Raw genomic sequence first — 27,997 nt, 5'->3', positions numbered from 1 at the left:
CACCATCAAACGATGTGTGTATGAAGTCTCAACAGTATACCTAATTGTGCTTAACACTGCGGTACTCTGGGGAAGGTGCACATCGCAAGTCACGCGCAAGCTGCGCAATATTTACACCATGAAACGATATGTGTATGAAGTCTAAACAGTATACCTAATTGTGCTTAACATTGCAGTACTATATGCAGTGGCCTCACCATGCTACATATTTTGGCTTTTTAGAGCGAAGATGTTACATGCTAGTTTCTGGCAGATCACTGTGGGCACACACTAATACGATATAGGAAACCATCAATTCAGAACTTCGCATATTCTCAAACAATAAAATGAGCTTTGTACACACTGGAATGTCTGCGCGTGCGCGCCAAGTTAAATGGAGATGCGAAGCGTTTTATTTTTTTTATCAACAGAACGCCAGTGATTTCGGTACTGAGACGTCTCTTGTCTTGTGAGCCGCGGAACAAGCGTCTCCAGGGGGTATCACTTTCTAGACTGAGCATTGCGAGAAGCATGCATCTTCAGGATGTCTCTAAATTTTAATAAAGCTTTAGCAACGCCTGGATTGCGTGTTTCTTTGTGTCTGTTTTGTGTTCTTGCGCTACACCATGAATATTACGAAGTACCCAATAGCCGAAGAACAAGTCCTTCGGTGAGCTTCACAGGCATGGAAAGACGAGATCTGCTGAAAGCCTTTCTGATTCTGACGTGAGTACTTGTAACGTTCGCGCTGACGCCTCCACTGCTCATGGCATTTACCTCTATATACGTGTGAAGTATTTAAGGCCGTTGCTTTAATATATACCAAATTAACTGAAACCATTACTTTCGAACCACATCGCCGAAGGGTATCTGTCAAAAGATGTAGAAACAAATACGGGTATAAAGTCCCCTCGTTTAGGTGCCACAAGTGTTCCAGCTCGTGACAACATCTCTAGGAATGCAACGATTCGCTTTATTTTTTTTGACAAATGGTTTTCCGACTCTTCAAACAAAGATACCAACGCTGTTAAAAATACTTGAGACAATAGGCGAGAATTAGGCATCCGTTTTGATGGAAAGGTTAAAGTTTACGTGTACATCTTTTAGCGTGAGCGAAGCGCAAGTGTTTGGGCTACTTTGTTTTGGTGGGATAGTAATGAGAGCTAACCGACAAATATACCAGGAAAGCATGGAGTATATTCTAAGAAGTTTTTTTATAGCGAATGGGAAGAAAATTATACAAAATGATAACTCACCACCGGCAGGATCCGAACCCACGACCCTCGAATAACGCGTCACATGCTCTATCACTCAACTGCGGTGGTGTTTATAGCCCCGAAAACTTTATAAGGTGTATGTGTGTATTGAAACGCGGGAGCTTCAATCAGCACTACATTTTGCCGTGGTGGTAAGTGGGGAACATTCCCACTGCCGTGACAGCCGGTTGCGCTGACTTGCTGGGGCAAGATAACTTGCAGACGACAAGTCATCTTTTGGTCCTTTTTTCTTTGTTCACATTTACGTTACAATTACTTCTTACAACATTCTTTCTACTTTCCCTGGAATATTTGCCTGTCAGTTCTCATTATTTTTGCGTCCGAAAAAGCCCTTAAACTTGCACTTTCCTTCATTTCATTTTGGTAGGTTATATTGTGTAGTCCGTGCGGTGAGGGCAGTCATAGACAGTTTGAAGAAGGCTCTTGGAAGATCTCTTCTAAGTTATGGTGAAATGAGCAGTCCTATAGCAGAAATTGAAGCGATCGTAAATAGTAGTGTTCTGGTGGGGGTGAAAAATATTTATTTACAAGTAAGAGAGATAGGGGCTGCCTTGAAACCGCTTCTGACGTAGCCATATCCTGCACCACATGAACCTAGCCTCTCCCTACTTCTTAGATGACAAGTGATTGACGGCACTTCACGATGGACAAACCGAAACTTTGATGCGGAGCTCGCATCGTTTGCCACTTAAAACTTGGATACAGTGACAAAATCTACCAAAACGCTTCTGGAATCGCTAGTATAGGGACATTTCTTGCTCCTTAAAACGCTCATGATAGGCCAGTGGCGCATAATACTAGAATTGTGGAAGGCAAAAAAATTCATAGCATATTTACGGAGTAAACGATTATGAGTGGGGTTAAGCGTCCATCAGCCCATCCGCGCTCCCGTCTGTCCATGCGTCCATACGTGCATCCGTCTATCCGTCTTTGCATCCATCCGTCCGTCAATGCGTCCGCCCCTGCGTTCGTCCGTGCGTGCGGCTGTTCGTCCATCCACCCATTCGCGCATCCATCCATCCGCCCGGCTGCTTGCCTCTCTTTTCATCTGTGCGTCGATACGGCTGTCCATCCAGTGAACACTGCAAGTACCACCATCTCGCATCGTTTCATCGCAATCATAGTCGCGTGGTCATCTCCCTCCTTCCCCTGCGGCACATACCCGTCTATCCCCTGTCAAGTATGTACCGCCGGTGGTTAGTAACAACGACAACAGTGGCTGCACAAGCCACGCCATAAGGAGCTTAGCCCCTAATATAGTGATAGAACGCGATGGTGCCGTCCTTAAGTTGTGTCGGAAACTGGCACGAAATCTGAAGAACAATAAAGGAAACGAGGGCATTGTTCATGCACGTCGGCTAAAGCTAGCAGACGGCAAAGTTGTAGCACGTTCTATTCATGTTCTATTTTGCATTTCTGTTTCCTGGAAATTCCATCTCAACAGGTCATGGTGCGGAATGATGAACATAACTCAAGCTATAAAAAAAAATTCGGCAGATCCCACGTACCTGGCCATCGGCATTATGCGAAGCATGTTGCGACAGGGTGACCGTGTTGTAGTTTTTTTATTGTGTGATACATCATGAAATGACGCTAAGTTAATGTACAAACATTGCACGCAAAGACATATGTTGAGGAGTTGCAGATGTTTATATAACCAGTTATTTGCACTTGCACAACGATGCATCTGGAACATACGTGTTAGCAAGAACAGAAGCTGAGCTGATATGAAGTGCCGATGCTCGCGAAGATGCTGGTCCTGAACACTGCCACATAAATCAACTTCAGCGCATGGCAACTAACCACAATTGACGGTACTCTCAGGTGACAGATGTATGAAAGGAGCACGTGTGTAATGTTTATAAAATTAGGTGACAGTACTACAACAACTTTTGTCGTTTCGCGAAGATTAACGTCTATTTGAAGAGTAATTCCAAGACCTGGCGTAGCTCTGTGGTAAAATGCTTCATTGCCACGCAGAATGCTTGGGTTCCATTCCAGCTGCGACCCTGACATTTTTTCTTTGCATTCGTTGGGTTGGCGCTATCAATTTCGGTTATTTCTTAACGCTCACACGTTCAAATTTCCCATGTGTGTTCTCGTCGTTCCTAGAGTAGATACTAAGTGTCTATCACCTGTGGCACATACCAGCACATCAGCGGCACTAACTCGCCCACGGGTATGTGCCGCTGTCTGGCGGGACGTCTTTGACGACATACGTGATGCGATTGTGACATTATTGAGGTTTTGAACAGTGCGTCACATTCGTCAAACCATCTTACCCTCCCATGCTAATTTCAGTTCACGCAAGTTGAGGGGGTGACCACGAGAGCATCCAAACGTAAGCGGCTAGATAGACAGATAGATAGACAGATAAATAGATACGCTCAAAGTCGCTGAAGTTCGCTAAGAAATGCTTCACATTTAAAAGAAAAGAAAGAGCCATGGCACGTGACATGAGTAGCTGTGTACTTTTATTCATTGGAATAAATGACTGTGTAGAGGCGCACTGCTGGCTCTCTCATCAGGTGCATTTCTCTTGGAATCCCGGTTCATCTTGGAGTGAAGTCTTGGGATTTTACAGTCTATTCAATAAAATGATAATTGCAGACGCTGTAGACTGGCCACAGCTTGACTAACAGCTCACTCAATGTTACTGATCGGTGATCCAGAATATCATTTCCGACTCTGGACAGATTTGAAACAAACTGGATGCGCTTTGAAGCGGAGAGCGCCACCGCTTGAAATACGCAATCGGGCATGCTAATTTTCCCGGCAATATTTCGCCCTAAACGTAGATCTAATTTGGCCAGCACGTCCCGCCGCAGTGGTCTAGTGGCTAAGGTACTCGGCTGCTGACCCGCAGGTCGCGGGATCGAATCCCGGCTGCGGCGGCTGCATTTCCGATGGAGGCGGAAATGTTGTAGGCCCGTGTGATCAGATTTGGGTGCACGTTAAAGAACCCCAGGTGGTCGAAATTCCCGGAGCCCTCCACTACGGCGTCTCTCATAATCATATGGTAGTTTTGGGGCGTTAAACCCCACATATCAATCAATGTGGCCAGCAGTTAACGTGTCTATGAACGTCACTATGCATGTTTCGAAACCATGTGGGCCACGCCCACATTGTCGATTGTTCGGGATGTTGAAGAAAAAAACCGTATGCGGCTTGAAGTTGAAACGTTTCATTTGGCTTGAATTGTGGCTGGAAATTTCAAGTCCAGCTACAAGCATAATTGCTTTGCGCTGACAGTGTCGAAGAGCGTCGATTGATGATCATGAACAAACTTTATGTAATTACCAGAAGGATCCTGCTCCCTTTTTAGGTGAGAGAGGGCAAGGACCAAACCTAGACAACGGACATGATCCCGTGGGCATTGGTCGGCCTGCCGTATTAAGCAGGCTTGTAATTGTGAGTCAGAGCTGAGGAGCACGGTATTGCATTCACTCCCGTCTGGGAATTCGCCTCTAATGGGGGTCAGCGGGCATGTTCATAAAATGTAGCTCAAGTCCGCCCTGTTTTTGCAAAATTTACACTTACCCGAATAAACTTCCAGCACGCAGTGGTTCATTGTTACCAGACTAGGGAACGTATTGGTCGGAAGTAGGCGCCTCGCCACCGCCAATCCTTTGTTCAATGACGAGTGTGCGGGAGGATAAATTTTTCTGATTAGCCTGTAATACTGCGTATTATCTCTGCAAGTGGTCATCAGCTCAAATCTCTTGTCGTCCTCCCAGCTCGACCAGGGCAATCCAGAGGCTCGGTCGGCGAGTCCTCGAGGTGTCTTGTGTGCCGATTCATTGCCGGGTAAGGAGGAGTGAGCGGGTGCCCATACTCTGCCTACTGTTCATTCGTCTTTGTGTCCAGCCGATATTCCTAAAGGTATTTCAGCTATTTGCCCTGGTGCAAAGTTTCTCACAGCCATCTGCGAGTCTCTAACGATTAGTGAAGTCGAGGTGTATCTTATGGCCAGTGCAATAGCTGCTTCCTCCGCCTCTTCTCCAAAGCACGTTCTTACCTAACCGCTGATCCTAAGATTTTATTTGTAGTCCACTGCTGCTATAGTCATGCTGCCATTTCCTTTGTGTTTGGCCGCGTCTACGTATGTTGTTTCCGGTAAATCTTTTACGTTTTTATTGTTCGCTCTTTCAGCTCTCCTTGCCTAATGTTGATCGGGGTGCATGTTTTTCGGTATCGGCAAGATTACTAAACATTTCCTGATTTCATACAGGATATCCTTTTTGGCGCCAAATTGACTTGCGTAGTTAATACCCAGTTCATCCAGGATGGCTCTGCTCATTTTACTTTGCATTAGCCATTCATATTGTGCGATTCTGTGAGCTTCAATAAGCTCTTCTGATGTGTTGTGAAGCCTTAATTGAAGTGATTTCTCATTAAGGTAGTTATTGTGAGTACGCTTGCCTGTTTGAAAACTCCTCTGATTCTGTGTAATCTATTCTCTCTCAGCCACTTGCAGTCTATTGTACGGAATCACATATAGAATACGACGTATGACAAAAGCCTGTACAAGTATAATCATAATATTTTCCATAACACCATTGTGTCGGTTTGTAATCCGTTTGAGTAGACGCATAGTTTGCTGAACACTACTTTCAACTAATCTAATCGCCTCTCCGCCGTGCCTGTTCGAGCTGATTCGGAGTGCCATATTTCTTATGTGTTCGACTATAGGTATTTGCGTTTTTCCAACAAAGACTTTAATGTTAGGTTTTCCTGGACACTTTTCCAACCCCTACACGTCGGGTTGTAGAAAAGGAGTTCTTATTCTTCCGCTTACCTTTTTAATCCTTTATGGGTGGCATATTATTCTACAACAATCCCTGCGGTTTGCAAAGCTTCTTCTATGTATCCGTCACTTCCTTCTGCTATCTATAAGGTAATGTCATCTGCATAGAGGCTATGGTGGAGTCTTGGATTTTCATTGAGTTAGGTAGGGAGACCTATCATGGCCACGTTAAAAAGAAAGTGGGAATGTATCGAGTTTTGCGGCGTTCCTCTGCTGCCTAGACTAAATTCTTTGAGATTCTACTTCACTTAGTATTACTCTCGCAGTCCGGTCAGTTAAAAAGTCTTTTATATATTCGTACACTTTTTTCTACCCCTAACGCTTGAAGATTGGCAAATATACCTTTGTGTGATGTATTAACGAAGACCTTTTTAAGATCTAAGCACACTATGACCTTTGTATTGTGTGCATTAAGACCCGAATCAATTACTTGATGTATACTATTAAGCATGATGTCTTGTGGGGACAGTTTTGCCCTTGAAGCCTACCATCGTATGAAATTAACTCATTGTCTTATATATAGTTCGATAGGCGAGTGAGGACTACATACTCTAATAGCGCCGATTGTCAATTAGTTTTCTCTACGGCAGTGCGCAACAACGCTTCTACATTGGGCATCAATCATTTGAGTGTTATCGCTGGTATGCGCGCTCATTCAGAAATCAAATTAGCTGCTTAAGTTGCGCTCTGAAGCCGAACAGGCAATCTTTAAAAGATCTGTAATGTTCCCAAACATCCTGCTTTAGATTCCGCGAGGTAGCGTCTGTACACCTGCAATGGGTCAATAAATTAGCAAATAGAAAAAGAAGGAGAGTGGGTGGCCATAGGAGTATGAATGATAGATCAATTGAAGAACTTTACTATTGTCCAATAGGTCATGCTAGTGTCCTAGCCCGAAGCGGACAGCTCCCACGTTTGAACCGAACGACCTAGCCTTTTGGCTGCTTCACGGTACCGTTCCACTGCCCATAATTGTCCCTCTATTGTAGTACTGCGCAAAGCTCCGTCTACAGGAGGATGTCACCATTTTTTTTTCAAGTCTTATTTGCATTGTAGTCGTCAGCATTCTTACCACGAATGCTCTGACACCTGACCTACTTTTATGCCAGCCGTGATGTGCTGCGTAGCGCTGGGGCTGCTGTAAGGCACGATGCACACAAAATGCAGCAAGTATTATCAGTGCTGGCACCGACACGGTGCGAGAACGGAGAGAACAGCAACGCAATTGAAATGGAGACACCTACTCCTGCATCCCACTGTATAGGAAGATAAAAAGAGAAATAAGACGCATACAATCTGTGTGTGTCTTGATATTCATATCCACCTTTATACGTCTATTCAAACAGCAGAGTTCGTGAATTATACACGTCACCTCGAATGATTCTCGCAGTGTGACATACTACTTTGGCGTACGCCGGACCGTTGTTTGTTGAAGAGGTGACCTCCAAATTGTTCGTCTCACGTGCCCGTGAGACGAATAGCAAGTGGTGTTCAGTCTGACATTCGCCACTTTTCGGGACACCTATACCGTAGCACATCTGGGTATACGAGAGTTTTAGTGCCCAATGCATGCATATCTCTTGTCTTGGAAACGCTGAAACCTGGTGAGGGCCCTCCAATATGTTTTCGGTGCCTCTACTATGATTTTTCGGTGCCCTCTACTATGACGTCTCTCATAATCTTATGGTGGTTTTGGGTCGTTACAATCTATGTATCAATCAATCAATCAGTCAGTCAGGTTATTCGGTGCGATAAGTAGTCAACCACCAAACATGATTGGAGAGAATGGTAGGCACCTTTATTATCATGTTATCTTCATCATGACGTGTCACTGATGTTCTTCTACAATTGTACCTCTTCTTTCCAATTTTGCTTTAAACAAAAGGAACAGTGCTACCACGAGTTAACGAGGATGTAGACAGCTAGAAAATCAGTTAAATATATCGATGTGTCTTGTTCACGAATCAATGCTTCGAATTGAAAAACCTTTTGCGCTACTAAAGATGTAAGTCTATGGGGCCTGAAAAAAAGAGAAACAGAACAAAGCAAGTGTGCATGAGTCATTGTGCCATTTTTGTACCTTCGATTATATATAAAAAGACCTCTCGTCTCCTGATCGAAAATAGAATATCTTGCGTGACTCAGCTGAAGATGGGAACAGTTTTAGGCTTCTGCGTCTTTCTCTTACTGACTGCATTTTTAATTCTGGTCATAATGCAAGCCGATTCCTTCTCTCTGGTACTTGCAGGTAAACTTTAACCAGCCTTTATTCAATACGGCAGGCCTGCGTGGTAGGTGCAGCGCAGTCACAGCGAAAGCTAAAATAGCGGTTTTTTTACAGCGAAAGCTTTTATGAGATGACTACTCGGGTCACGCGCAGTTGCATGTTGTCCGCCATTGTCCGCAACCACATCGCGTGAAATTCGAAAAAATAACCTTGCATTTATGACCCAGTAAAGCTTGAGCCCGGGTCCGTTGGGTGCTAGCCCAGTATTCTACTAATGAGCTACTCCGGTGCTTGTGACTTGTTGTCAAACTTGCCTTAGGCACGTTTGATGTCGGGAAATCATCGCATTATCACAACCTATGAAGCGTTTTACAACAGCGAAAAAACAACAAGTCGTCGCACAATGCGATTAGCGTAATTAGTGGGCCATCGAATACTGCAACGCATTCTAAAAGCTTGTTCTTGTTTCCCTAATAACTGTGGCGCATACCCACTTCAGCCATAATTCCTCATCGTTTTCAGCCATTGCATGTACAATTGGCACGAAATTTCAAGGAAATGTTTAGCGGATACCATGCTTTTCAGAAGAATGACAAAATACAGCATAGAGAATGCCGGCCTACTACACAAAAGTTTATTAATAATGCCCTAGTGGGTATTAAGCAAGTGTGCTTGCAGTAGTTACCCAATGAGTGTTTTGAAAAGGCTCTGAAAGGCCGCTCGTCTAGCTGTCAGTGTGACTGCGCTGCGCCTACCGAGCAGGCCTGGTATTTTTTCTCTATTTTCGCACAATATTGTTATGGACACCTGCAGGGGTGGCGGTGGTGGCGGCGGACAACAACGACTGCACGTGACCTGAAAACTGATCTCATAACAGCTTTCACTGTAAAACATTCTTTTAAATTTCTTGTGACGCCATAGGGACCTTAAGGCAGGCTTACCACCACCAGAATGGCCTTATGAAATATAATTGTATTCATTCCTTTTTTTTTCTACATATCATCGATATTACGTATGATCAACAGCATAGCTCAATAAGAATACGTTTGTCTACTCAATGTGTGCAAGGATAGCCTTATTCTAAATGGCACTTTTGACATGCCAAATTTTGTAACTTTCATTGAACTTGCTTTAAGATAATTATCTGATTTTCTCCCAGAACTGTCGTCGAGCATTACCTTCTTGTTCAGAAAGACAAGTGTCGGCAGTCGCACGTTGTAATAGAACCAGAATGTGCATCTTTTTCACAAAAATACGCTCTATGAATATTGTAAAGCCCGCACAAAAGCACCTAGGTAGTATTCATCGTTCCACGAGGAGTTGAAACCAGCTTGTTATAAAAATATTTGGCCCGAAAATATGAGAAAAACACAACTCTCCTCTTCCCACCTTTATTCTCCTCTGCCAATTTCACAGCATTCACTGGGACGTGTACCATTTAAGATTGGAGAAATTGCGTATTTTTCTCTCCCCCTCCTGCCACCACTCGCACCATCTCAGTGTGATGACATAAGGGTGTCGGCAACACTCATTTTTAAGACTCATTGCAGTTACATTCTGGAGGTTTGTTGAACCAAAAATTAGTTTGCACCCTATCGATTTCCAAAAGGTCACTTTCACTTGGTAACGTAAATAATGGTTTCGAGCTCTACACGACACCAAATTTCTAGGTTAAATATTGTTCATGTAGGCGTCAATATTGAAAATATGCATTTAGAGGCACTTACTGTAATTGTTGCATGAACGCCAACAAAAGGCACACAAAGGCACTCTAAAAACACTATAAAAGCCCTTTCTAACCTGAAATTTGTGCTCGTATGTCAAAATGGCGTGAAAGAAACACAACGAACCGCACAGGCATTTGCCTAAAATCCGGTCTCGAGTGGTAACGACGAGACAGCTAAGGTTGTTTAGAGATGAGCAAACTCTTCCGGGTGTTTTCGTGTTTTAGGTTCAATGATAATTTTTGTTTTTAGTTACTCCATGGACTTGTAGCCTAATATACCGTAAGTCACCAGCGTAACGTCACACCAAGCAGATAAGTGAGAGCCTTCGGAAAAAGAGTTTCCGAGTACAATAATTTACCGAATACCTGCACAAACGCCGACCAGAAGCAATGTAACTGACACTAAATTATGCATCAGTGATCTCGAATTACATATTCAATATTTTGATTAAAGTAAAGTCTGTCTACTCAGTGAAAAATATGTAAATTTTTTCTAGTATTTGTTTTTCCATCCAGCCGTGTTATTTCTATAACAAATTTGGTGCCAGCAATAGATATCCAACTTCTGGTTTTCTTATGCAAAAGCCTAGCTTTTTACATGCTTGGGTTGCATGAATCAGAAGTAACGTACTATCATGAGGCACGCTACTCCCTGTCACACAGGAATAATTTATACCCTCCGTAATTACTTAACGTCAACTAAAAACAGCCACATGTTGATTATTTTTCTTTCTCCCTTCTCTTTTATGTGGTAGCAGGGGTATTCGAATGTGCCCTCGAGTCATCAAAGCTTTTGCTCATGTAGATTTTTTTATAAATGCATCTGAATTAGAATATTCAAATTGTGCTTTACTTCTTGTACTAATACTTTGAAGTCGGAATAACTGATCGTTCAATTAGGGGACTGAGCAAAAAAAGTATCTTGTGTCTTTTTTTTCAAAGTTTTACATGATTGAATAGTACTGGATGAGCAATTCTGTCAAGGTCGACACCTTGATTAGTTTTCAAGAAGAAACATTAAGCTTAAAACCATTTATTATGAAGTGGCATTACTTGAAGTTTATTCTTATTTGGCCAGAAAGAAAGCATTTTTACTATTTCTTAATTTAAAACCAGCCATCACTCTCAACGCAAAAAGACAGAAACAGAACGGTGGAGTTGTGTTTATTATTCGCTCTAATCGTCAGGGCAGAATTGAATAAACGCAATGATTTTATCTACCTAAATTACAGGAGGATGCGCTCCATATGACGGAAAAGGACGTGGAAGGCTTGGAGGCACTCCTGGATACAATCGCAGTTGTAACTTTTCCGGCTGACGGTCTTCTTATTCACCAATTTCATCCTAACCACGCATACAATAAATGTCTTCGAACTCGCTTGTGAATGGTATTGACACGGGCATGGATTGAGATTAAGCTATGCCACTGTGTATATCAGTTATTGGGACATTGAAGAGACGACAATAAAGTAAGAAAAATGAGGTCGTGTTGCTGGTGATCTGTCCGACTCAACGTCCGGTGCTCCTGTAGACCGAACTTGTGTATTGTTCATGAATCACGTGGCATTACAAGTTACGTACACTAAACACAGCATTAAAAAGAAACACGTTTTCCATATAGAGAAACGTTCATTTTTTCTTTGTTAAACAAATTTAACAACGCATCAATATTACACCATACCTAGGGATATTTGTTTAAAACTTTTATGCATCTTTAAATGAGTTGGCAATTCAACTGAGAATTTTAGGCAGTGGTCGTTAGAAATGGTAATGAATTTTTTTTAATTACGTGAGCACTTTCAGTCCTTTCGGTTCTGTTCACTTTTCTATTTTTACGAAGGCGCATTGCATTTGCTCTAGTGGCCACACCAGAATCGAACTTTGTTAATGTCCACCTTCTGTTAATAACAATCTGGTGATAGCTATGCTAAAGTCATAACGAATCCTGATTGACATTAAAGTGTACCACCCTCTTCTAGTTTCTTGTGGCTATTGTTACATAAGGAAGTATGTTTCTGGTAATGTTTGGCTACAAATCTTCGCTGATATAGACAGTGCTTGCACTGTGTCCTTCTCCTCTGGTGTCTTCGTCTTGTTCGCGCTGATGTGTCGAAGATGGTAGGAAGAAGTATCACGTTGCAACACTGTCGACATCACCCTACTCTTTTTTTATTGATTTATACTGTCAACCCTCACTTGAAGGTCATTACAGAGAGGGAAGCATAGGATATGGAAAGTAAATACAGACATTGATATTTTCAGCAACTTTGAACAATAACACAATAGCATATTCATTGCTCGGCAAAGTAAACATCAAGAGCGCATTGAAATTTTTTAACGTCAGAATTTTCAACAATATGTCGCGGCAATTTGTTCCACGCTTCTATAACATCAGGGAAAAAAGATTTGCGAAAGACGTCCGTGCGAGCACCGAAGGGGCGAACCGCCGCGTCATGATTGATCCGGCTGCTGAGCTTATGCGGGGGGTGTACGTAAATTGTTCTATCTGTTTTTATTTCACCATGCAATATCTGAAAAAATACTTTTAGGCGCTGCTTTTGTCGTCTAATTTCTAGAGATTCCAAACCACTTAGTTTTAACATCTCGGTAACCGAATCAGTCCTTTTATACTTCGACCATATAAATCGCGCGGAAAGTCTCTGAATTCGTTCCAGTTTACCAATTAAATCCTTTTGGTGGGGGCTCCAGGCAGCACAAGCATATTCTAAAACAGGGCGCACAAATGTTTTATATGCAAGCAGCTTGACGTCTTTCGTAGCATTCGGTAATTTAGCACGCAAGAAACGCAGTATTCTGCAAGAGGCACAGCATACATTCTCGACATGTGCACGCCATTTCAAATCATTCGTAATATGCACTCCCAAATATTTAAATGCACACACCTGCGGTAAATAATTAGGTCCAATGCTGTACGTAAATGGTAAAACGTGTTTCTTGGTAGTTATAAGCGTATATGTTGTCTTAGAATAAGTTATTTTCATCTCCCATTTATCGCACCATGTTTGAAAATCATCAATACAATCATTAATTACAATTTGGTCATTCGCACACGTCACTGGGGCATAGATTAAACAATAATCAGCAAACAATTTAATTTTTACAGGAGGGTTAACAATGTCAACAACATCATTTATATACACCAAGAACAGCAATGGGCCCAACACGGAGCCTTGGGGCACGCCGGAATAAACATCAAGTGATTCAGACTCAAACCCATCAATTCGTACCAACTGCTTGTGGTTCGTTAAGTATGCCTCAATCCACTTCAGTATATTTTCGTTTACGCCTGTTCGTTTGAGCTTGAAGAGCAATTTATAGTGGGAGACCTTATCGAAGGCTTTTGCAAAGTCTATGCATATCACGTCGACTTGTTCTCTGTTATCTACGGCAGCGGCAAAATCGTGGAGAGTTTCAATCAGTTGGGATAACGTGGAAAGCCCTTGCCTAAACCCGCGCTGTTGCCGACATATCAGCCCATTTGTCTCCAAGAAAATAGCCATCTGTTTGGCAATGACGTGTTCAAAAACCTTACAGCAAACACACGTCAGAGACACTGGCCTGTAGTTGGTAAAAAGCATCCTGTCGCCACTTTTAAATACCGGTTTCACAATGACGCTCAGCCAGTCTTTTGGAAGTGAATGTGTCAAGAGTGATTTTTTGAAGATAATGACTAAGTAAAACGACATCCACTCCGCATACCGCCTCAAAAACACAGTTGGTATTCCATCCGGCCCATTAGCCTTCTTTTCGTTCAAATTAAGTAGCTGCTGAAACACGCCCGCTTGATCAAATGAAACTGGATCCATGGCGCATGTTCAAGTATCGGCCATTTCCTTATCTTCATCCGTGAATGCCATCTTTGTAAATACAGATTAGAAAAAGCGATTGAAACCATTAGCTATATCTTGTTTCTGTGTTACAACATCAGAGCCAACCGCGATATGTTCAATCGCCTCTTTCCAATCGCTCAAGTATAGCCAAAATTTTCTAGGCGAAGTGCGCAAGAACCCTGAGAGCGTTTCATTGAAGAACCTTTTTTTGGGCTTGGAGATTTGGATTTTCAACGCTGCTCGTAGTTGGTAAATCTGCTCAGAGTGGCCTTGTCTTTTGCGTAATCTCTTTATTTTGCGTTTAGTGTGGATAACATCTCTAGTGATCCAGGGGTTAGTCTTCTTTGTTTTTTTTCAATCGAATGGGAACGAACCTTTCTATACAGCTGTTAATTGTTGATTTCAATTTCTGCCACAAACAATCAACTGGTTCGCTATCAGAGGCTTGCTTGAAATCATCGAAAGCAGTTTCCAAAAAGTTTAATATTGACGTGTCATCTGCCCGGCCGTAGTCACTAACAGGCACCCGAACGAAGGGTCGCTTTCCAGGTTTTGTACCACATAGAATCTCAACCGAAATCAGTTTGTGGTCAGATATGCCGTCTTCGACCGTAACACTGAAGTCCTCCATAGTGCTCGAAAGGAATACCAGGTCCAGCAGTGACTGAGGACCTGATGTTACTCTAGTGTCTTGTTGAACAATTTGGGTTAGGTTATGGCTGATCATTATTTCAAATAACTTTTCGCTGCTAGTAGCATCGTTATTACCGGCCGATAAAGAAATCCAGTCTATATTTGGTAGGTTAAAGTCTCCGGTGAGGACTAATTTTGTTGTCTTGTTTACATTTGAGTTCAAAAACGTCTGAAGGTCTTCCAGGAACTCGGGCGAAGTGGCAGGTGGTCTGTATACGGCTCCGAGAAGGTAATTGGTGTTCGCGTACGTAAATTTACACCATACAGATTCCGATAAATTGCAATTAATTGGAACTGCTGAGATACATTTTTTATGACAATTGCAACGCCCCCACCACGAAAATTTCTGTCCCAGCGAAACACTCTGTACCCAGGAGGAACAACCGCATCATTCGGAATATCGTTGTTTAGCCAAGTCTCTGTTACGATCACCACAGGGGGAGATCTCGACAGCAATAAATGTTCGAGTTCAGTTACCTTATTAACAAGACTACGAGCATTGAACAGGAGAAGCACTAGCTACGCATGTGACGGTGCAGCCACTGCCCCTCCCACCGGGGCGCCGCCAACGCTGTCAGAGTTGCGCGTTGCTGCTGGCGATCCTTTAGCATACCGCTCCTTACGACATGGTTGGCGTTCATCTCGGTTGTAGTCCCAAGTAAATAAGCTTTTGCCTACCTTCAATTTGTCATAAACTAGCGATACCTTTTTTCCGCTGCCCCTGTCCGCAGCTGCGCTGTCCCACAACTTTTTCCGCACCGCGACCGTCTCCTTCGAATAATCATTGGTCACGCTAATAGAAGTTCCTTTTAGCTTGCTGCAGTTTCGGAGTATAGTATCTTTTTCTTTGAAATCATAGAACCTCATTATGACTGGTCTAATATGCCCCGGCCGTTGCTTGCCCAATCTATGAATTCTTTCTATTGTTTTAACATGGACGTTCAGTTTTTTGCCAAATATATTGTCGACTACAGAAACTTTCAGGTCTGACTCCGATTCCGGGCTGCCTTCCTTTATGCCAAAAACCAAGAGGTTATTGCGTCTACTTCTGTTTTCGAGTTCACTTAGCCTTTCTGCCGGTGTTTTTACAGTATGTTCCAGAACTTCAATTTTTGCGTTCTGTTCTTGAACTGAAGCAACTAAGCCAGCCAATCCATCGGTATTTGTCTGTATCTGGGCTAATTGATCATGAATGCCAGTCAACCAACGGTCAAATGCTGCCTGATTTTCCAAAATAGTCTGTAGCTGCTGGGCCGCAGTACGGCCGGGGTTTTCTTTGACATCCCCCGCCATCAACAACCGCAGCAACACACACCAGCAGTCAACAAGAATCAAGGAACATCTACGAGGGCACGGCAGGACAATCAAAAATCTATTATCACTACGGTAAGTGACAACAGTAGTTTGAAAACCAACCTGGAAGACGAACGGTGGCAGTTTAGGCATTTCGTTCGCATGGACGTTGCCGTGCCCTCTGAGGAGTTGCCTGATGTGCTGCTCTTGAATTAGCTGCGCCGTCGGTGACGTCACTGAGGCCAATGCTCTGTAGATCCACGGCGCATCTTCCAAAATCAGGTTGAGATGAGGAAGCAGGAAAGGCGTCTCATCAGATCCGCTTGTCGCGATCGGTGTCAAAATCCACGGCACAACCTGGAAGGCGAACGACGGCAGTTTAGGCATTTCGTTCGCATGGACGTTGCCGTGCCCTCTCTGTTTGCAAGTAATAAAAGTTCATAGAAATTGGCACGTATAATCGATCAATCATTATCGCAGAGAGAACCTGCCAAAACAATGTTAGGACGGTAAACTTAAACCATTGGTAGTAAGGCAGCATGCTCGCACCTATTGGGGAGACATAGTCTTAAAACGATAGTTTGGAATGTCATGAAAGCTAAATCACATTCACTAACTTGTTTTGATTTTAGCTAAAAGTCATGAAAACGATATTCTTTTTCGAGCAATTGCTTCAGAATAAGGCGCCTGGTGATTCGCTGTATCGTGTTTCAGACGAACCACGTATACTTGTTATTATCCTTGACCTTGAAAACCGCGAGTAAAATTCTCTCCGAAGCATTCCAAACATTCTGATTCATGTCGTAATCACTCCTCATGAAGTCGTGTGATAACAAAATAAGAACCAGCTCTGACGTGAGGATGCACGTAGTTTATATTAGGTTGTTCACACGTTGCAAATGTCGCTGCCGTTATGTCTAAACAAGTTTGTTATGCTAAGCCCGACTGTTGCAGAAACTGATGGGAAAGAAATGTGTCGTAGTTATTTCTTACATTCATCACGTATCTTACAGGCTAAACAGAGTGGGAAGTAGATACGTAGTTATTGTTATTTTTGTGGCTGCCAATGAGCCCATTACATTTCTGCGCCTGTGCAGGGCAAAAAATTATGAGCGGGCAATGTTTAGGTAGTGGATTTAATTATTCTTTTCCTAAGCACCAACAAACACCGGGAGATAATAGTGCTGAATCTCGAGGCAAAGAAATTTTAGAAGCATTGGATGCTACAGACTTATGTGTGGTGAATGATGGCAAACAAACATTTTTTTTCAGCCACCAGATTTATGCAGTGTGAAAAGACCTTGTATTACACTCCACGGACCTTCTGCTATCATCGGCAACGGCCCCAAACTGATTGGTCAGCAACCATAGCCCTATCTTCACTAATATCATCGGTCTTGGGACCACTGGCCGATATTTCTGCATTGTGACTCCCTGAGACTCGTGCGGCACAGCGCTGGACGAATCCTCTGGTGAGATGCTTGGAGATATGTTGAGCTGTTTGCAGATACTTAGTAAGTGAGCGGCTGTAGCGGTGCTGAAATTGCCCGATCATTTCCTGCTCCTCACTGGAAGTTAGAGAAGCCGGGCGCAGCAAGTAGAAGAGTGGAGCGGAACCTCATGAAGTAAAAAGAAAACCCATCGGCAAAAACTGAATATAACCGGATAAATGCTGCCATGCCTCACCACACGCAAAAGTAAATACGAAGGATTTAATGGGCTGCATTCTGTGAAAGCTTATCGCCATGTACACCATGGACAAGAATATGAAGAGTCATGAATAGCCTTTCTGGAAGAATCCACTCTCGCAGACCATTCGGAGCACTCGCTTTGCAACGAGAAAATGATTTGGAGACCCTTGCAGAAGATTTCGCAGAAGAATACACATATGGCAGATCAGCCGGAATGGTGATACCTCTGCCACCTCAATTATTTCATGAATTGGATACGCCGTTCAAATTTCCAGAGCTGGATATGGCGCTTAGCAAATTAAGACGCTGTGCTGTGGGTCCCAATATGATCATCGATCAGATACTGACAAATCTTCCATATAGTCGAAGGCGCACCCTCTTGGACGTATTTATTCATGTAAGGAGCACAGGCGAGATACCATTTGTATAGGAGACAGCATGGTTGGTGTTGAGGCACCGAAAATATCCTGCGAGCCTCATCTCATATCGACCGGTATATCGCTAGCATCATGCGTACCTAAGTTGATGGAGAGACTCGTATGCATGAAACCAACTTGGTACCTTTAGCAAGTAGGACGATGGCCTGCGTGTATGACAGGATTTCGCCCACGGCTGAGCGCCCAGGACAGTGTTTTAGACCGGCTGAGCCACATCGAACACCACCGTGTCAGCGGCCTCACGACACTCATCGTCTTCATGAACGTTGCCAAGGCATATGGTTGTGCGCTTAACACAAGCATCGTAAGCGGACTTCATGCCATGGGTGTTTCGGAAAATGCTCTTCGTTCCTACATGAATTCATAGGAGACGGGCCTGTCCGCGTTAAGCTTGAAAATGTCACAAGCGAACAGTGAAGCGTTTCCCTCGGCGCTCTTCAAGGAAGGGTTCTATCTCTTTTGCTTTTAACGCTGCCAGGGCCAGCCTTTCGGACACTCTGAAAGCAGCCCTGAAAGCAGGTGAAATATTCATCTTTGCCGATGATACCCGTATATAGATATCAGGGTACCAATACAAACGTCAGGCCTGGATAGCACAAAAGCCATTTCAATTTTTAACGCTATCGCGTTAGAGAGCTCATGTTGCAGAAATCCCGCCGTCGGTGTCAGCCCGGATGGTTGTGAGCGCAAAATCGTCTAGGCGTCTGTGACCAAAAAACTAAGTTACCGAGATCACCGCGGGAGGCCGCCACATGTCCACGTGTGCACGCGCGATCACACGGAAAAAGCCGCGCATTCGACGAAAAAATGAGTGCTCAATGTTAAGAGGCGCTGTAGTTTTTTTGCCCTTGCCGCCCCTCTCTGCTTAGCTTCCAGCACTTTCATCGAGGCGAGAGAAGAGATAATTCAATTCCAGCATTCGACAAATCTTTGTCCCCACTCGCACTGGACGGATTCTTAAAGTTTTTGCAGCGTTGAACTTGTGAGGCAATACACTATTCCAGTGAAATCATTCCATGGTTACTTGAGAAGGTGTTTCAGGGCCCCTTTAACGCATTTCGTTCGACAAGTGTCACATTGAAAACGAGTCCATTCGGCGATTTGTAGGCACACTTGGGAAGACTCAAATTACGAAGAAAAATGTCGGGATAGTGCAACCATTGCCGCTGAAAACACACAGGTACTTTTAAACAGCTATAAAAATGAACAATTATGTTCATCTAGTGGAAAACATTTTAAGCCTTTCCAGAGGCGTTCATGGAGCAAACAGCAAATGCTAGATAATGTGCAGCTATCTGTGAGGCATCGTGAGACTCTTTATTGCCTCCGAGATGGCGATCGCGCGGCGTGTATCTTGGAGGCCATGCGGTTCTTGCTTTAGATCACAAACCTGTATGCACCATTCGCATGCGTGCGCTGGCACGATCTACTGTTTGCGTATGTGCGTGCGTGTGTGTGTGTGTGTGTGTGTGTGTGTGTGTGTGTGTGTGTGTGTGTGTGTGTGTGTGTGTGTGTGTGTGTGTGTGTGTGTGTGTGTGTGTGTGTGTGTGTGTGTGTGTGTGTGTGTCATAAATAATATCAAGTATGCACTTAGCGGTTGAAGGGCGTACTAGGGGCCGGATCTGGCTATCGCATTCAATTCTTAAAGGCGAAGCTTAAGGGTCCCCCTATTTTTAACGCCATTTGTTGACACTTGGCCTGTCTCTATCAGCGAAGGAATCTGCCTTCATGCTCTCCCCGGGGGTGCAGCACCTTCATTGCTTTGCTATTTGTTTTGATGGCCATGGGCCTAGTATTTTATTCAACGCAAATGGCAGCTTGAAATCTAACTTGTGGAGTTCCTGTTCGAGTCTCCTTCGGTGTGTGTCGTGTTTCGAACAGTCGATCAAGAGGTGATAGGTGTCCTCGCTTCGTGGCTGCATGAACGTGCTGACAGTGTTGCACGCTGAATACGAAGTAGGAAGTGCTTTGTGTAAGCAGTTCCAAGTCTCAGGCGTTGTATGACTGTGTCGATACGCCTTGGAAGGTCGCGGTCTAATTGGCATTCACGGTAAGGGTCAACAGCATATAGGATCGATTCTTTTTCTTTGTATTTGAACCAGGTAAACAAGCTTAGATCACCTTTCGTTGTTTTTCAAATTCTGATTGATTTGTGGGGTTTAACGTCCCAAAACCACCATATGATTATCAGAGAAGCCGTAGTGGAGGGCTCCGGAAATTTCGACCACCTGGGGTTCTTTAACGTGCACCGAAACCTGAGCACACGAGCCTACAACATTTCCACCTCCATCGGAAATGCAGCCGCCTTAGCCGGGATTTGAACCCGCGACCTCCGGGTCAGCAGCCGAGTACCTTAGCCACTAGACTATCGCGGTGGGGTGTTCTTCAAATTCTATTTATATCATATTGAAATATAGGAATGATGCACGATTGTGTAGAATGATGAGCGGTTTTTGCCAACTCATCTGACATTTCATTTTCCTTGATTCTGCAGTGACTGGGAACCCACTGAAATGCCATTCGATGACTCGACTTCGTACCATCTGAAAGGTCTTTTAGTTCAGCGTATACTATACGCACATCAAAGTGTCTTGAAGTGGCATTTTGCACACATGTGAGTGCCGCGAGAGAGTCTGTAATTGTCACTCAGTTTCTTTGTGTCTTTGAAAGTTTAATAAAGCTTATGGCTAGAGAAATCGCTACGAGCTCCGACGCTGTTTGAGAGGAGAGATGGCCCAACTGACATGCATATTCTTCGCGCTTCCGGAATTATAAATGTTGATGTCGAAGTCTCTTTGGCGACAGAGCCGTCAGTGTACATGTGAGTGTAGCCTTGGTACCTGTCAAGCAGATGATGTGATGTCAACTGCTGTGCGGCAAAGATTGGCACTTCATGTTTGCTGTGAAGTCCTTCTATTGACGTTTTAACAGTTTGTTGCTCAATAAGCCATGGCGAGTAGTTTTGGTCCAGTGGCCGATGAGTCGACACAGGAAGCCGGGAAATGTACTTTTCACACACATGGTGTATTTGCGCTCCAGCACGGTTCACCATGTTTGATATGAGCGAATGTGAAGGGGTTTGCGTGACTAGACGAAAGAGGTGCTGAATCAGTCTCATCATTTCTAATACCAAAAAGTTAGGTTCTCTTCCCTCTGCCAGTTTTAGAGAACTCGATGTTGCCTGTGGAACCCCCGGACATATGCGTAAGCTTCGTGTTTGTAATAGCTGAAGTCGGTGTAAGGACGTCTGAGAGAAGTTGTGGAGAACTGGCGTTTAGTCGGCAATTTTCTGTTAGATTGGTGAGCAATGTAGGTGGAGTATAGGCACTGATGTACCACCCTATTTTGTTCCAGCCATGCGAGATATAGCATTTATGGTTCAGTTCACTTGACTTTCTAGATCAGCAATATGCTGACTCCACCTGAGTTGGCTGTCTGATGTAACATCAAGGAAGAGGTGCTTTAGTGCGATTTCGATTCACTGGCCATCCACAAAAAGTTTCAAGTACTTCACTGCCTTTCTCGTGAAAGGCAAAACTGCCAATATGGCGTAAAAAATCTGCATGCTTCGCTCTTTGAGCTAGTCACTAATTGCGGTTAGTCCTTTCTAAAGCCAATGCTTCATCAATTCCAGTGATTTGTGTGACGCTCATATGCATATGCCTTCTGCATAAATAGACATGTTCAAGGCTTTGGGCAGCTCTTCTAGAAGACCTGCCGTTTCAGCATTCAGAAGAAGCGGACTTAAAACGCTTCTTTGGGGTACACCTCTGCTCGTGTTGAAGGAATTGCTGTTTCCGTTATTGGTAGAAACGTACATTTGCCTGTTACGCAGGAAGTGTGCGATCCATTGAAGGATGCAACCATGAATCCCTATTAAGGTAAGCCCGTACAGCACAGAAAGGTGGCTAACAGAGTCGAACACCTTTCTTATATCTATTAAAGCCACAACAGCCATGTTTCCACAGCTCGTCTCATGTTCTACAAGTGTAACGAGGCTGAAGACGCATTTCATAGTGCATCACCATCGTCTGAAGCCAGCCATCTGTTCTGGAAGCGAGTTGTTAGCTTCAATCCACCACTGTAACCTTCAGTCCACGATTTTTTCTATGACTGTAGATACACAGCTAGTGAGGCTGACTGGTCAAAATGAGTCAAGCGAAAGCGGTGATTTGCCGGGATTTAGTACTGGTACGATTCTCGCGACCTCCCGAAACATAGAAACGTGTGCCTTAGTCCACATGCCGTTATATATCCGCAGAAGAACTGGCATGCCATTGGGGCCTGGATGTTTCAGAACACTGTACGACACGCCATCGAAACCTGTTGCTGTTCTTACACGGGTTAGTGATAGAGCGGTATGCAACTCTAGTGGAGAATACGTGTTATCCAGTTGAGCATGTGATAAAGCGGATGCATCTTGGATTTGCTGCTCTACAGAATTGGGCAGTGCAGTAGTGTTGTGAACCCATTTCCCAGTTTCAGTCAGAATTGTAAAAAAAACTTATTAGCAACAACCCGTTCCGATAATCCAAGAGATATGTACATGCTCTGAATGGGTTTTGCTTTGATACTGGATGATTTAAAGCATTGATTGTTTGCCAGATTTATGGAAGTGGAGTAAATAGGGTCAATGAATTGCAGAAATTGCTAAATTTTTCTCCACCTAACTTTTGCATGTGTCGGGTAGATTGGACGTGTGCAGCCTGATTCTCCTTTTACTTTTTAGCCTTCCAAAGCGGTGATTGTGACGTTCTGCTCGTCTTCTAATTGCTTCTAGGCGCTCATAGTCTGCATCTACGCTGGAGTGGCCTCCTGGGACGGCTGTAAACCTTGTCGCATGGGAAAACGTACAGAAGGTCACGAAATAGTTTCCTGCCAGTTACTTCTTGTTTTCGGAAAATACACATTTTTGTTATTGTGGAAAACCACAGCCATACTTTCTTACTGAAGAAAAAAATGGCAACTATGTCATCTCGATTGTTTTCATTCTGTGAAAAAACACCGCTCACCGTCATTCTAAATGCAGCCACCACCCTTAAGAAAGTGTTTCGGACCCGGCGTCTTACAGAAAGGGTTGATGTGAATACCCTGTAAGCAAACAGGATGGTTCTCCTTCTGGGGCAGCCAATGAATCTTGAAATCGCCACTTCTCTGCATTACGCTGAAAAATCTTGAAGTATTCTCAAGAGGTGCGTATCAAGATGTAGCAAAGCATTGATATCCGTAACTACAATCTTCGATCTAGCCACGTTGTATGTCAATTCGCATGTCATGCGTTGGTCTGGAAGCAGATACTTCCATACCCTTCGATTTTCATTTTCCCTGCTGTTTTCTACGACCCTTCTAGGGCCGTTGAGTATATTTAGCACGACCCTTTCGCGTTTATGACGCATCGCTACCTGTCACCTACGCTAAATAAGAATGGCAACCGCGTCACTTTTTATTTGTTCATCGTTCTGTTTCCTGCTGCTTCGTTTACTGTTAGCTATCTAGTTGCACTGAATACAATTTTGACAAGTTATAATTTTACCTCCTGTGACCCTACTTTTTAGAGCCTAAGCTGCTTATGGCGTGACTTGTGGGGCCCTCTTTGTAATGCGTAACTACCGCTGCCACATAACCGAAAGAGTGGTCCTTAGAATGTCTGCTGGATGGCGGCACTTTTATGGGATGAATACATGATGTAAAGATGTGAGATGGCTGTACTTTGAGCTTTCACTAGATAGACAGATGAACGGACGGACATAGAAATGGCTCGAGGGACTGATGGACGGATAGACAGGCAGAGAGGCAGATGCACGGATGGACGGACAAACAGACAGACGAAAGCAGGGACAGATGAAGGAACGGACGAACGAATGGACGCATGAATGAACGCACGGATGGACGGACGCACCAAGGGTCACATAGATGGACGGACATACGGACTAACGCATGGACAGACGCAAGCAGGAATGAATGGATGTATGGAGGCACAGACGGACTGACGAACGCTTCGCCCCACCAATCATCATTCACTCCGTGGATATGTTGTGATTCTTTTTCACAAATTGTTTTAAGGCACCTTCGATTTATAACCACCAGCTATACTTTTCTGAATAGTAATGTGCATCCGATAAATACATATCCATAAACTCCCATAAAAAATTGATACACCACGGTAAGATTATACTATCGGTAAAATGTTTCAGACTTCATATTTCTAGTATAATGAACACAGTACTACACAAGTATTGAGAAATTGCTACAGATTTGTGGCTCAATAAACACTTCTATATTTCCTTCTATCACATAATCCTCTAACGTTTTGCTCTTTCTGCTTCACTCCCATTCAGTTTAATGATTCAATATACAACATCTTTCGGCCAGTGTAATATTGTTTACGTAAACAATTTTTTAAATGATGATGTTCTTGAATTGAAGCATTCCAAGGTGGAAGTACTTGAAGAGTGCTGGTGATATGACCACGACTTGTGCAGTTTTTGTGATGATACAAACTCTTTTGAGGTGCTGGCCAAGGCTCTAATAGTGTAATGGCCATGAGCCTATGAGTAGAGTGGGTCTGAAATGTACGGTTCTTGTGAAGTATTTTAAACCCATGGTGTTTGATTTGCTAATGCGGGTTTAAACAACAGTTACCCGCGCTACCTAACTGCTGTACAAAATTGCTGAACCTTGGTGCGAAGCAACTGCAAACAGAGAGTGCTTCCTATGCACACTTTGATTACTTTCAATATAAGGAAATCAAATTTTCCTTTGAGAAAGGTAGAGTCCTGAAAACTGAAATGATAGAGTCCATGTGCCTGATTCCACTCTGCCCCCCCCACACACATACAAACACACACAAAATACGAACACTTCTTTCAAAGACTCTAACTGCAGTCTCTCGCACGAACTCATTCAATTTAGTTTCATGCAAGCCAATTTTTGTCCTGCCCCGTGGACGTCCACCATATAATGTTCACCCCACAATCACCATTTGTGCAAACACTGTGGTGAAGTTAGACACATGTACCACGACTGTTACTATCGACAAATACGCCTGCGTGGATTCCCCACTGACGACTGTTTACAAGGCTATGGGGAGCGCCCGCAGGAACTTGAAAAATGTTTGGAATGCAGTCATCACGCTCCTGCCGCGCAGCGATGACAGACACAGTCGCCGTCACCCCATCCGTCCGCGTCAACACACCGCTCCCCCCCAGACTTTGGGTTTTCTGGTGTCAGTGTCATAAGCTCACGTCGGGAAAACTGAAAACGATGACTTCCGAAGGTGGGGTTGCAACCACGAGAACCGACAAATACTCTCATTCGATGCCATCTTCATCTGAAACTGCAATGGCGTCAACAGAACGTTCGCTGCCATCAGCGCTTCCGTCGACAGTTATGCGGTGCCTACACTTGCCAATACAGAAGCTGATTAATCGGTGATGAGTGCTGCATTAGCCACCCAGCTACGCGAGTTTCCGACAAGGTGAGATGGCCCACAACTAATCACCACTGGAGAACACCTCGTTACACCTATAGGAAGGTGAACCGCCAGGCTTGAGATTTGTGTGTCGGCTTTTGTGGCATTTTGGTACTCCCAAAATGTTCTCGGTCGGTAACGTTATGTATGAAGTTTGTTGAAGAGCATGAAAAAGTAATTATTCTGCGAGATTTGTTTGTAACTTTCGCGAACTTCCCTTCTCCAGGTTTTGACATCAAGAACTAACGTAGTGGCATGGCCTTACGTGTAGTTGATGATTGCGTCAAGTATCCACCTCACATTAGTATCTTCATCCTTGTTGAGTGTCCACAGGCACAGTCAAATACGGGCGTCGCCAAAGGTAACATCAAGTTAATGCTTGATCGGGAAGGCACCATCGCTCGAAGTTTTATTCAGCTCTTAAATGGCCCGACGACTCTTTTAGTTACGAACTTCAGTGGCAGATACAGGCATTTTACGAAACGAACCACCCCAGCTTACTTGGAGGCACTGCATGAGTTCGACGCCTTCCGTTTGATTACGATGATCTCGACTGGAAACAGCTGCGATACCAATGTGACTAATCAGCTCAACGTCAATTGTCACTTAGAACAGCCTAAACGGGCAAGGCTCATCAGTCTCCTGTCATCCTTTTATGACTTTTTTTCCATAACGTTGAAAGTCTGACAGACCCCTCTAAGGAAGCACACAATCATAACTGAGCCGAACGTCCAAGAGATGCGCCAACATGCTTACCACGTATCGCAAAAAGAACAGATTGGCATTCGTCATCAAGAGAAACAGATGCTTGACGACGATGTAATTCAACCATCGACAAGTCACTGGGCGTCCCCAGCTGTGTTGGTTAAAAAGAAAGATGCGGATATCTTTGTAACGACCGAGCACGCCATTTTCAAATCAGCCAATGGCTGATAGAAGGGCTTTCTACGAGTGATTTTGAGCATCTTCCTTCATTTGTCAAAAGAAGAGAAAGCAGTTTTCAGCTGAGTTTATTAATTTATTCTGAATTCCAAGCCAGGTGCTGCCTTACTTTATTCGGCTCGCGTGTTGTAGGGAGCCTTTACTACCGATAGGCCACGTTTTTTGACCATGCTCAAAAAGGGTTCCAGGGCCCCTTTATGTTACATTGGTGTCCATGTACCACATGTAAATTGATTTTGTGTACTCTGAAACTGCTTATATTGCTGCAGGTGACTAGAGTACACGTACGCCGTATCGCTCCACTCACTCACCAATACCGCTTATTTGGGGTAAAACAAGCCCTGATTTAGCTGTGTTAAAATAAAGATGGTTCACTATGATTTTGTGTAGACTACGGCAAACCAAACAAGATAACGAAATGAGACATATATTCTCTTCCTCGCATCAAAGACTCCTAGCATCACCTGCACCATGCCCGTTACTTCTCTTCCATAGATCTACATAACAGATATCACCAGATCGAAGTAGAAGGGCGAGACCAAAAAATTTTTTTCTTATAACACATGATGGTCACCATGAATTTAAAGTGGTCTCTTTTGGCCTGTTCTTCACTCCATTCACATTACAACGAATGATGAACACAGTTATGTGACTTCAAGTGCACTCGTGTTTCGTGTATTTAGACCAGGTAGTAGTTTTTACGACATTTAAACAGCACATTAAGCAACTTTAGGTGGTTCTTCTCATCTATCGTTAGTCGAAATTTCCGGAGCCTCCCACCGAGGCGTCTCTCATAATCATATGGTGGTTTTGGGACGTTAAAACACACATATATATTGCAACGAAGGTGCGCGAGCGCACAGGGCCGGGAAGAAGAAGAAGAAGAGTAGAGGAGCCGGTGCTTGGACCTTGTGGCTGGGTGAACCGGACTAGGCCTGCCTCAGAAGTACGCTGCTCTTTCCCAACGCCAGTTCACCTTATCTGTAAATAAACACAATCACTCGTAACAGTTTCGCGGAAGGTGCCGGGTACATCAATCTGGACGACCCAGCTCGACCAATTTTACGATGAAGCAGACGCTTGGCAGGCTTGCCAAAGCAGCTACCAGACATGGACGACGTGGGAGCAGGCTATAACAACCTCGCTGCCGATGAGCGACACGCTCACCCACCAGGACAAACTGGCTGCGGCACGCCGGAACGTCAACCAATCCTCAACATCGTCGTCCGGGGCAACCGGATGACGATGTTGAGAATTGGCTCAAGTGTTACCAAAGAATGAGTCGCAGCAACCGCTGGAGCACTGCTAATCAGCTCGAGAACAAGGTGTTTCTCTCATTGGCACAACGTCTCTTTGGTTCGACAACCACAATAGGGCATGGACCACATGGTACACTTTTGTGGACGAGCTGAAGAGAAGTTTTGGTGACTCAACTGCAAGGGTCAAGCTGGCGGGGCAAACGCTTTCACGCAGAGGTCAGTTATAGGGCGAAACATGCACCACCTACATAGGCCATCTTCTTGACCCTTACGAAAATCTTATATATGGACTTATATAAAAATCCCCAAATTTGACTACATCAGGATTTGGGCATTTAAGGCCT

At 44.0% G+C, this 27,997-nt stretch overlaps 2 long non-coding RNA genes across 2 annotated transcripts in view; both read left to right on the top strand.

Moving 5' to 3' along the window:
- LOC142767449 (uncharacterized) overlaps nucleotides 1–27,997 on the top strand; it is a 184,735-nt gene that overhangs the window by 56,875 nt on the left and 99,863 nt on the right. The window lies entirely within an intron of this gene.
- Nucleotides 8,192–11,498, top strand: LOC119179721 (uncharacterized). Its single transcript, XR_005110858.2, has 2 exons — nucleotides 8,192–8,311; nucleotides 11,249–11,498. It is a non-coding gene; the product is annotated as an uncharacterized LOC119179721 (long non-coding RNA).

The sequence above is a fragment of the Rhipicephalus microplus genome, chromosome 7, assembly GCF_043290135.1.
Source record: "Rhipicephalus microplus isolate Deutch F79 chromosome 7, USDA_Rmic, whole genome shotgun sequence".
Taxonomy (NCBI): domain Eukaryota; kingdom Metazoa; phylum Arthropoda; class Arachnida; order Ixodida; family Ixodidae; genus Rhipicephalus; species Rhipicephalus microplus.
The sequence above is the reverse complement of the archived record's forward strand: the minus strand, read 5'-3'. Positions and strand labels throughout refer to the sequence as shown.